Below are 12,819 nucleotides of genomic sequence, written 5' to 3' on the forward strand. Positions count from 1 at the left end.
TAGCCTCAAGGCCAAGTAAAGATGCTTTCCCACTCTCCCAGATCTGCAAACTCATTTTCAGAATAAAGAGGATTCATTTTGCTTGAGTACAGATTTTTGGAGCCAGTAACAGCTCACGCGTGAAAGTTATGAATTTGGAAATAAAGCAAGTTTCCACAACTCAGACTCAACTGAGCCCACAATCACCTTGCACGATTGGTAACAACAGCATACATTGGCATGATGGCACTACATCACTTCCGAAGGTAAAAATCCGAAGGATAAAACCGAGCCGAAGGTAAAAATCCGAAGGGTAAAACCGATCCGAAGGTAAAAATCCGAAGGATAAAACCGAGCCGAAGGTAAAAATCCGAAGGATAAATCCGAGCCGAAGGTAAAAATCCGAAGGATAAAACCGAGCCGAAGTTAAAAATCCGAAGGTAAAAAGCCGCTCCGAGATTACAACTCGAACCGATGTTACAATCCGAGCCGATTTTAGAAGCACGTTCTTGAACAGATCTCCGGATTTGAAGAACGAGGTTAAAAATCGCTCCGAGATTACAACTCGAATCGACGTTACAATCCGAGCCGAGGTAAAGAAACCGCTCCGAGATTACAACTCGAACCGATGTTACAATCCGAGCCGATTTTAGAAGCACGTTCTTAAATAGATCTTCGGATTTGAAGAGCGAGGTTAAAAATCGCTCCGAGATTACAACTCGAATCGACGTTACAATCCGAGCCGAAGTAAAGAAATCGCTCCGAGATTACAACTCGAACCGATGTTACAATCCGAGCCGATTTTAGAAGCACGTTCTTGAACAGATCTCCGGATTTGAAGAACGAGGTTAAAAATCGCTCCGAGATTACAACTCGAATCGACGTTACAATCCGAGCCGAGGTAAAGAAACCGCTCCGAGATTACAACTCGAACCGATGTTACAATCCGAGCCGATTTTAGAAGCACGTTCTTAAATAGATCTTCGGATTTGAAGAGCGAGGTTAAAAATCGCTCCGAGATTACAACTCGAATCGACGTTACAATCCGAGCCGAAGTAAAAAAACCGCTCCGAGATTACAACTCGAACAGATGTTACAATCCGAGCCGATTTTAGAAGCACGTTCTTAAACAGATCTCCGGATTTGAAGAACGAGGTTAAAAATCGCTCAAAGATTACAACTCGAATCGATGTTACAATCCGAGCCGAAGGAAAAAAGCCGCTCCGAGATTACAACTCGAACCGATGTTACAATCCGAGCCGATTTTAGAAGCACGTTCTTGAACAGATCTCCGGATTTGAAGAACGAGGTTAAAAATCGCTCCGAGATTACAACTCGAATCGACGTTACAATCCGAGCCGAAGTAAAGAAACCGCTCCGAGATTACAACTCGAACCGATGTTACAATCCGAGCCGATTTTAGAAGCACGTTCTTAAATAGATCTTCGGATTTGAAGAGCGAGGTTAAAAATCGCTCCGAGATTACAACTCGAATCGACGTTACAATCCGAGCCGAAGTAAAGAAATCGCTCCGAGATTACAACTCGAACCGATGTTACAATCCGAGCCGATTTTAGAAGCACGTTCTTAAACAGATCTCCGGATTTGAAGAGCGAGGTGAAAAATCGCTCCGAGATTACAACTCGAATCGATGTTACAGTCCGAGCTGAAGGTAAAATCCGAAGGTAAAAATCCGAAGGACAAAACCGAGCCGAAGGTAAAAATCCGAAGGACAAAACCGAGCCGAAGGTAAAAATCCGAAGGATAAAACCGAGCCGAAGGTAAAAATCCGAAGGATAAAACCGAGCCGAAGGTAAAAATCCGAAGGATAAAACCGAGCCGAAGGTAAAAATCCGAAGGATAAAACCGAGCCGAAGGTAAAAATCCGAAGGACAAAACCGAGCCGAAGGTAAAAATCCGAAGGATAAAACCGAGCCGAAGGTAAAAATCCGAAGGATAAAACCGAGCCGAAGGTAAAAAACCGAAGGATAAAACCGAGCCGAAGGTAAAAATCCGAAGGACAAAACCGAGCCGAAGGTAAAAATCCGAAGGACAAAACCGAGCCGAAGGTAAAAATCCGAAGGACAAAACCGAGCCGAAGGTAAAAATCCGAAGGACAAAAATCCGAAGGTAAAACCCGAGCCGAGATTACAACTCGAACCGATGTTACAATCCGAGCCGAGGTTAAAATTCTGAGCTGAAATCGACTTTCACTTGGAAGTGATCAAAATCAAAACCCAACCCATTTTTCAAATAGAATTGGGTCTGGGGGGCATTTGTTGGGGTGTTAAAATGGGCCCACCATTTTAACCTAAAAGCCAATAAAATCCACTCAAGCCCAATATCCCTTACAAGGCCTCAAAGGCCCAACAAAGGCACTATATATACCCCTCAAAGGGCAAGGTAAAGTGGCCATTCTCTAACCCTAGAGAAGCCACCCTACTCTCTCTCCCCTAAACACCTCATTTTATACATCAATTGTACTGACTTGAGCGTCGGAGGCTCCGCCTCGGGGACCCCCCCTTGGCCCGGAGTTCATCTTGCAGGCACCGTACGTGATCGGAACTCAAGACATCAAGGACGCTCCTTCCATCGTTTCAACCCCGGAACATATGTTTTTAATAATTAACATCTTATAAAGTTCACTTTTTCACACTTACCATCTTATCTACTTTTATTTCAAAGTCACCAGCTTATATTTACATAAACTTTCAAATTTCAACAAGTTAACGAAAATTGTTAAATTTTCCGTTTATAAGACTCATTTTTATGTTTTCCTTTCGTTTCCCCTCCTTTATTCCACTACTTCCTCTTCTTTATAATAGACATTCTTCCTCCTTCTTTACCTACACCCAAAATCAAATTGTAAAATTAAATGGTTGAAAATACTATAGTCTATTTAAAAATGATGTTATACAAATGTTAACATTTTAACAACTAAAATAAAGTAAGAACATCATAGTATCCCAAAATGAACATAATATTTACTTCTGAATTTTAACATTTTGACAAATCTCTAAATATTATAAGGTTGTAACTGAATATCATGTACATAAAATTATTTGTAGGGAAGATGACAATATTATACGCAGTGCACAACCAAATAAATATTTTATTGTCTGAAAGTGAACATTTTATTCTTTAAAATGAAAATTTTTTAAGTTACAAAAGTTAATCAACGAGGACATATTTAATATAAATAATTATGAATTCATAATCTCAAAATAAACTTCATAACTTTTCAAAATTACCATAATGATATATTAACTGCCTCTAAAAGAATTAAGATCAAAAAAATTCTAGATCTGAAACTTTTGAAGAAATTTGTTAAGAAAAAAGAAATTGGAGATTCTCAATCAGATTTTTTTTAAAATATAATACGTATTAGCAAAATGAAATTTTAGACGAATGTCAATATTATACACAACAAAAATGAACGTTTTCTTCTCATAAAATGAATATTTTATTTTCGAAAATGAACATTATTATATTCCAACATTTAGGTTGCGTTCTATTCACCTGATTTCCACTTATTTTTCCTGAACTTATTGTTAGGTTATGATACATATGACAATTCATAAATCATGCGGAAAAACCATAAAGCCAGGAAAGCATATTATTTACACATAATCATTTAGCATAGAATAGATGCATACATGTTGTAGCGTGCCTTCCCTAGCTGCGCCCGAACCGAACAAGAACAAGTCTTTAGGACTCCAAATGTCGTCCCTCCGTAGATAGTCCACAGTACGTCCGGATCCGCCTCAAGTTAGACCAACTAGAATCGCCCTTAAGGTGCTTAGGAATTTCGGCTATGTGTTTGCAAGTGTATGGCTGATTTTTCTTTCAAAAACTTACCCTTTGAATACTTCAATCGTGCCCATAAATTGTGACCCTAGGCACCTATTTATAGGAGTATGGAAAAGGAATTGTAATCCTACTAGGATGTGGATTTGCTAGTTAGAACTTTATTAGGACTCTAAATAACAATACAAATCTAATAGGATTAGGATTTTAATCTTTGCACAAATCCTAATAGGATTAGGATTTCCCGCACAAGCATTGCACAAGTCGTGCACCCGCGCAAGCCTTGCGGCCCACGACAGGCGCACAGCCCACGCTGTTGCGCTGCGCGCGCGCGCCCTTGGCTGGGCCTGGCCTTGCGCTGGGCCTGGTCGAGGCGTGCGTTGGTGCGTGCGGCTCGCTGGGCGATGGCCTGGCTTCGTGCTGGGCCTTCGTCTAGCGGGCCTCGTCCGATGCTAATTCGTACGATACGCTTCCGATTAAATTCCCGATGCCGGAATTCATTTCCGATACGAACAATATTTAATATTTCCGATTCCGGAATTAATTTCCGTTTCGAACAAATATTTAATATTTCCGTTTCCGGAATTATTTTCCGATTCCGATAATATTTCCGATTCTGACAATATTTCCGTTTCCGACAATATTTCCGATTCCGGCAATATTTCCATTTCCGATAATATTTTCCGATACGTACCATGTTTCCGTTTCCGGCAACATCTACGACTTGGATAATATTTATATTTCCGATACGATCCATATTTCCGTTTCCGGCAATATCATCGTTTCCGGAGTATTCATTTCTTGCTTGTGACGATCTCAGCTCCCACTGAAACCAAGATCCGTCGATTCCGAATATCCATAGATAGAGTATTTAATGTCATCAAATACTTGATCCGTTTACGTACTATTTGTGTGACCCTACGGGTTCAGTCAAGAGTAAGGTGTGGATTAATATCATTAATTCCACTTGAACTGAAGCGGCCTCTAGCTAGGCATTCAGCTCACTTGATCTCACTGAATTATTAACTTGTTAATTAATACTGAACCGCATTTATTAGATTTAACATAGAATTCATACTTGGACCAAGGGCATTATTTTCTTCAGTCTCCCACTTGTCCTTAGGGACAAGTGTGCATTTCCTAATTCCTTTGTCGCTCGATGCTTGCTCTTGAACATAAGGTAAGAGTTGTCATCCTTATTATGTCCAGAGGTGTTTCTCGATTTCAGAGTTCAACTGATCAAATAAACAGATAATCATAGCCTATGATTCATCCGAGCACGGCCATGCATTTCACAGTTTCTAGCTCTCCGAGTGGCCTTGTACAACTTTTAAGCGTCTCATCCCGATTTATGGGAGGACAATCCCAATCTTGCGATCTTGAGATTAGACTTCGTTTGATAGGTGATTACCTGAGCGTTGCCTTTATAGCCTCCTTTTACGGTGCGACGGTTGGTCAACGTCAAAGCAACCAGTTCTCAAACAAGTAATCTCAAATAACTCAGGTATTGAGGATTTAGTGTCTAACAATTTAATGAAATTTACTTATGACAGATTTTCATCTCTTACAGTAAAGTTTCATAGGTCTGTCCGATACTAGTCTTCCCAAAGTAAGTATCTATGCAAATGATTATGACATTGCCATGTCCACATAGTTCAAGAAACAGAACTACTAGTCATCTTGCATTCTAGTCGTCTAACGTTTTCTATGCGTCCAATTTTATAGAAAACTCCGACTAGGGACCATTTTCAACCTTTGACATTCAAGTTCACTTGATAGACATTTCTTAGTCACAGGACTGGTCCTGACAGTCTATCTTGAATATATCGTCAAATTAAAGGGACTCATAATTTAATAAACCACAAATTAAATGGAAAAATGAATTCTATTCATTTATTGTGAATGATTAACCAATAATGTTTTACAAAGATTTAAACTCTAAAACTTTAAAACATTAAATAAGGATATCAAAGCCATTCTCCAATATGCTTGATTCCCATAGCTGTAGTGTGCGAGTTGTGCTTCGCCTGCGGCAGAGGTTTAGTCAATGGATCTGATATGTTGTCATCAGTTCCAATCTTGCTTATCTCGACTTCTTTTCTTTCAACGAACTCTCGTAGAAGGTGAAATCTACGAAGTACATGCTTGACTCTCTGGTGGTGTCTAAGCTCCTTTGCCTGTGCAATAGCTCCGTTATTATCACAATACAGGGCTATTGGTCCTTTAATGGAGGGGACTACACCAAGTTCGCCTATGAACTTCTTTAGCCATATAGCTTCCTTTGCTGCTTCATGTGCAGCAATGTACTCCGCTTCAGTTGTAGAATCCGCAATGGTGCTTTGCTTAGCACTTTTCCAGCTTACTGCACCTCCGTTGAGGCAGAAGACAAACCCAAACTGTGATCTGAAATCATCTTTGTCGGTTTGGAAACTTGCGTCCGTATAGCCTTTAACAATTAATTCATCATCTCCACCATAGACCAGGAAGTCATCTTTGTGCCTTTTCAGGTACTTCAGAATATTCTTGGCAGCAGTCCAATGCGCCTCTCCTGGGTCTGACTGGTATCTGCTCGTAGCACTGAGTGCGTACGCAACATCCGGGCGTGTGCATATCATAACATACATTATTGAACCAATCAATGATGCATATGGAATCCCATTCATTCGTCTACGCTCATCAAGTATTTTTGGGCACTGAGTCTTGCTTAGAGTTATTCCATGAGACATGGGTAGGTAGCCTCGCTTGGAGTCTGCCATCTTGAACCTATCAAGCACCTTATTGATATAAGTGCTTTGACTAAGTCCAATCATCCTTTTAGATCTATCTCTGTAAATCTTGATGCCCAATATGTACTGTGCTTCTCCTAGGTCTTTCATCGAAAAACATTTCCCAAGCCAAATCTTGACAGAGTTCAACATAGGAATGTCATTTCCAATAAGTAATATGTCGTCGACATACAATACCAGGAAAGCAATTTTGCTCCCACTGACCTTCTTGTATACACAAGATTCGTCTGCGTTCTTGATGAAACCAAAGTCACTGTCTGCTTCATCAAAACGTATATTCCAGCTCCTTGATGCCTGCTTCAATCCATAGATTGATTTCTTTAGCTTGCATACCTTTTTAGCATTCTTTGGATCCTCAAAACCTTCAGGCTTTGTCATAAACACAGTTTCTGTTAAAACGCCGTTTAAGAAAGCAGTTTTGGCATCCATCTGCCATATTTCGTAATCGTAATATGCAGCGATTGCTAACATTATCCGAATAGACTTTAGCATTGCAACTGGTGAAAAGGTTTCATCGTAATCCACACCGTGGACTTGCCTGTAACCTTTTGCAACCAATCTAGCTTTGAAAAATTCAAGTTTCCCATCCTTGTCCTTTTTCAGTTTGAAAACCCATTTGCTTCCAATGGCTTGGTAGCCATCTGGCAAATCGACCAAATCCCATACTTGGTTTTCAGACATGGAGTCTAATTCAGATTGCATGGCTTCTTGCCATTGCTTGGAGCTAGGGCTCGTCATAGCTTGTTTGTAAGTCGCAGGTTCATCACTTTCAAGTAATAGAACGTCATAGCTCTCGTTCGTCAAAATACCTAAGTACCTTTCCGGTTGAGATCTATATCTTTGCGATCTACGCGGGGTAACATTTCTAGATTGACCATGATTCTCACCAGATACTTCTAAAGATCTCTGAGTTTCATCCTGAATGTCATCTTGAGCATTCTCTAGAGTTTGTTGTTCGACTCGAATTTCTTCGAGGTCTACTTTTCTCCCACTTGTCCTTTTGGAAATGTGATCTTTCTCCAAAAAGACACCATCTCGAGCAACAAACACCTTGTTCTCAGATGTATTGTAGAAATAATACCCCTTTGTTTCCTTTGGATAGCCCACAAGGATACATTTGTCAGATTTTGGATGAAGTTTGTCTGAAATTAATCGTTTGACGCATACTTCACATCCCCAAATCTTAAGAAAAGACACATTTGGAGGCTTTCCAAACCATAACTCATATGGAGTCTTTTCGACAGCTTTAGATGGAGCTCTATTTATAGTGAGTGCAGCTGTATTTAGTGCATGTCCCCAAAATTCTAATGGAAGTTCGACCTGACCCATCATTGACCTGACCATGTCTAGCAAGGTTCTGTTCCTCCGTTCTGACACACCGTTCCATTGTGGTGTTCCTGGAGGAGTCAATTCTGATAGAATTCCACATTCTTTCAGATGGTCATCAAATTCATAACTCAGATATTCACCGCCTCTATCAGACCGCAGTGCCTTAATCTTCTTGCCTAATTGATTCTCTACTTCACTCTGAAATTCCTTGAATTTGTCAAAGGATTCAGACTTATGCTTCATTAGGTAGACATAACCATATCTACTGAAGTCATCAGTGAAAGTGATAAAGTAGCTGAAACCACCTCTAGCATTTGTACTCATTGGTCCACATACATCTGTATGGATTAAACCCAATAGTTCATTTGCTCTTTCTCCAACTTTAGAGAAAGGTTGCTTTGTCATTTTGCCAAGTAAACATGATTCGCATTTACCATAATCCTCTAAGTCAAATGGTTCTAGAATTCCTTCCTTTTGAAGTCTTTCTAAGCGTTTCAAGTTAATATGGCCTAATCGACAATGCCACAGATAGGTGAGATCTGAATCATCCTTTTTGGCCTTTTTGGTATTTATGTTATAAACTTGTTTGTCGTGATCTAATAAATAAAGTCCATTGACCAATCTAGCAGATCCAAAAAACATCTCTTTAAAATAAAACGAACAACTATTGTCTTTTATTAAAAAGGAAAATCCCTTAGCATCTAAGCAAGAAACTGAAATGATGTTTTTAGCAAGACTTGGAACATGGAAACACTCTTCCAGTACCAAAACTAGCCCAGAGGGCAACGACAAATAATAAGTTCCTACAGCTAATGCAGCAATCCGTGCTCCATTTCCCACTCGTAGGTCGACTTCACCCTTGCTTAACTTTCTACTTCTTCTTAGTCCCTGTGGATTGGAACATAAGTGTGAGCCACAACCTGTATCTAATACCCAAGAAGTTGAATTAGCAAGTATACAATCTATAACGAAAATACCTGAAGATGGAACGACTGTTCCGTTCTTCTGATCTTCCTTTAGCTTCAAGCAATCTCTCTTCCAATGCCCCTTCTTCTTGCAGTAGAAGCATTCGGATTCAGAAGTGGGTTGACTGACCTTCCTCTTTTCAGATTTGGCGCCAGCTGGTTGCTTAGTCTGGCTAGCCTTGTTGCCACCTTTCTTAGCATTCCTCTTCTTTCCAGATTTCTTGAACTTGCCCCCACGCACCATAAGCACATCCTGCTTATCACTTTTGAGCGTCTTTTCAGCGGTCTTCAGTGAAGGAAATAATGCCCTTGGTCCAAGTATGCATTCTATGTTAAGTCTAATAAATGCGGTTCAGTATTAATTAACAAGTTAATAATTCAGTGAGATCAAGTGAGCTGAATGCCTAGCTAGAGGCCGCTTCAGTTCAAGTGGAATTAATGATATTAATCCACAGCTTACTCTTGACTGAACCCGTAGGGTCACACAAATAGTACGTAAACGGATCAAGTATTTAATAGCATTAAATACTCCATCTATGAATATTCGGAACCGACGGATCTTGGTTTCAGTGGGAGCTAAGATCGTCACAGGCAAGGAATGAATACTCCGGAAACGATGATATTGCCGGAAACGGAAATATGGATCGTATCGGAAATATAAATATTATCCAAGTCGTAGATGTTGCCGGAAACGGAAACATGGTACGTGTCGGAAAATATTATCGGAAATGGAAATATTGCCAGAATCGGAAATATTGCCGGAAACGGAAATATTGTCAGAATCGGAAATATTACCGGAATCGGAAAATAATTCCGGAAACGGAAATATTAAATATTTGTTCGAAACGGAAATTAATTCCGGAATCGGAAATATTAAATATTGTTCGTATCGGAAATGAATTCCGGAATCGGAAAATTTAATCGGAAGCGCATCGTACGAATAAGCATCGGACGAGGCCTGCCGGACGAGGCCCAGCACGAAGCCAGGCCATCGCCCAGCAAGCCAAGCGCGCCGCACAAACAGCAAGGCCAGGCCCAGCAGGCTACGCGCAGCGCGCAGCGTGGGCTGCTGCTCGCGCGCACGCATGGGGGCCCATCGTGGCTGCCGTGCGTGTGTGTGCAAGTGTTTGTGTTCGTGCACGTTTCCTAAAACATGCAGAGTTCGGTTAATGATTAAATTCCTAATTCTATTTGATAAATTAATTAAATTAGAGTTCTTGTAGGATTCTAGGTTTGATTAATTTGTATCTGAATAGGATTTCGATTCCCTTTCCATACCGCTATAAATATGAGGCTAGGGCTCACAATTTATAACACAAGTTTCAAAGTATTCAAAGTGAGTTTTTGAGAGAAAAATTCAGTCACACATCTTGCTCATAAAAGTGCCGAAATTTTCTAGTACCTTAAGGGCGATTCTAGTTGGTCAATCTTAAGGCGGATCCGGACGTGCTGTGGACTATCTACGGAGGGACGACACTTGGAGTCCTAAAGACTTGTTCTTGTTCGGTTCGGGCGCAGCTAGGGAGGGCACGCAACAAAGAGTATGCATCTAAATTATGCTATATGATTATGTGTAAATAATATGTTGTCCTGGGTTAATGGTTGTTTCCGCATGATCTATGTAATGTCATATGTATCATAACCTAACATTCAGCATACCGTGAAGCTCAGTGAGCGTTTTGTCCAGACTATTCATACTGTATTTCAGTTTGAACTGATCATACCCGCTATGAAGAGAATGGAGGATGGTGTCTATAGCCATTTCCTGAGAAAATTGCTGATCCAGCCGACTCATATTCTCAATGAGTCCAATCATTTTGAGAACATGTGGACTTACGGGCTCGCCTTTCTTAAGCTTGGTCTCAAGAATTTGTCTATGAGTCTCGAATCTTTCGACTCGAGCCAAATCTTGGAACATGTTCTTCAACTCACTGATGATTGTGAAAGCATCTGAGTTGATGAACGTTTTCTGAAGATCTGCACTCATGGTGGCGAGCATTAGACATTTCACATCCTTGTTGGCATCAATCCAACGATTGAGGGCTGCCTGAGTGACCCCGTCGCCTGCGGCTTCGGGCATCGCCTCATCTAGGACATACTCCTTTTCTTCCTGCATAAGAACTATTTGCAAGTTCCTTTGCCAGTCAAGGAAGTTTTTCCCGTTCAACTTCTCCTTTTCGAGAATTGACCGAATGTTGAATGAATTGTTGTTTGCCATAGTTAAAACAACAATTGAAAAGAATAAACAAATAAATAACCATTCACAGTTTCTCTTAATAAACTTAAATTCTAGCATACATGCATAATTCAATGTTCATTAATCATTTTATTCAAGTTATGTGTTCCGGCAGGTGTGAATAAAATGATTCCAAGATCCTAAAATCATTGAAGAATTAAGCACAGTTTGTCGACTTAATCCTAAAACATCTTAGGTAAGCAAAAACCTTTTGCTAATAGTCTAGAAACTACTCTTGGTTGATAGGTACGTCTAAGAACTTATTAGGTAAACCTATTGATTTTGCCACGACATAAAAGGACTCCTTACTTATATCATTGAGTTTCACCAAAACTAACATGTACTCACAATTATTTGTGTACCTTGCCCCTTTAGGACCAATAAGTAACACCTTGCTGAGCGAAAACTATTACTAGATTGATGTAAAGGATATCCAAGCAAGTGTATATTTTGGCATGGCACCTTTTAACTCAATTTTTAAGTTTGGAACTTAAGGCTCTTACTATGTTGGTTAGATTTTAAGTGAACTAAAATCCTTAATAATGCAACATAATCAAGCTTTGATCTCATGCATATTTAAGACATATTTAAAAGCAATAAATAACTTAAAACATGCATAAGATAAATGTGATCTAGTATGGCCCGACTTCATCTTGAAGCTTCAACTTCAAAGTCCGTCTTGAAAATCTCCGTGGGAGGCACCATTTTCTTCAAATAGGATAAGCTATAATTAAAACTAATTACAACTATTTGATGGTACGCAGACCATATTTGAATTGAAAAACAATTTTGGTACTTTAGACCAATTACATTCAAATTAATGGTACGCAGACCATATTTTCTATCCTATTTGGGCCATACTAGTCACCCCATAACCTGCAAAACAGTACATATACAATATATACCATTCACCCATTCATTATCATGAATGGCCCACATAGCTGGTTAGTAAAACACATCATGCATCACATAAACATTTGCAGCAATTAATCAAGGGCACCAATAATCTATCAATTATTCAGTCCTTATTAATTCTAATCAAGTTGTTTTAACCATAAGGATTTGTAGACCTAATCAAGAGTTTATGACTAAAAGGGCTCCCACTTAAACCAATAAATTCATATGCTTTACTAATTTTAAACATAAAAATGTATTTCTAGTCTAACCGGAAACATACAAATTTAATTAAAATTTAAAGCTCATATAAATTTATAATTGAGTCCGCTTATTTAATTTATTTTTCAGTCGTATTTAAATTAATTCATGATTTTAATTTTAGTAAAATAATTAGAATAAATAAAATTTATTATAATTATAATATTCAAAATTAAAATCCAAGAAAACAATTTAAATTATCAATTTTAAAATTAATTAAAATTACGAAAACTGAAAATTTCAAATTAAAATTTTAAAACGATCTAATCGTAACGCAACAACCCCACGCAACGCACAGCCATAGGCCACACGCACACAACCATCGCTGGCCATGTGCGCGCAGCCCATGCGCTGCGTCGCATCGCTGCTGCTCACCATCGCAAGGCGCGCGCCAGCGCTCGTCGCAACAAGCACGCTGCTCACCATCGCTGGGCGCAGCGCCAGCGCTCGTCGCAACAAGCACGCTGCTCACCATCGCTGGGCGCAGCGCTCGTCGCACGCGCACGCGAGGCAGTGCGCGCTGTGGCGCAGCTCGCTTGCTGCCCACAAGCGACTGCTCGTG

This window comes from Spinacia oleracea, chromosome 4 (genome assembly GCF_020520425.1).
Source record: "Spinacia oleracea cultivar Varoflay chromosome 4, BTI_SOV_V1, whole genome shotgun sequence".
NCBI classification, from domain to species: Eukaryota; Viridiplantae; Streptophyta; class Magnoliopsida; order Caryophyllales; family Amaranthaceae; genus Spinacia; species Spinacia oleracea.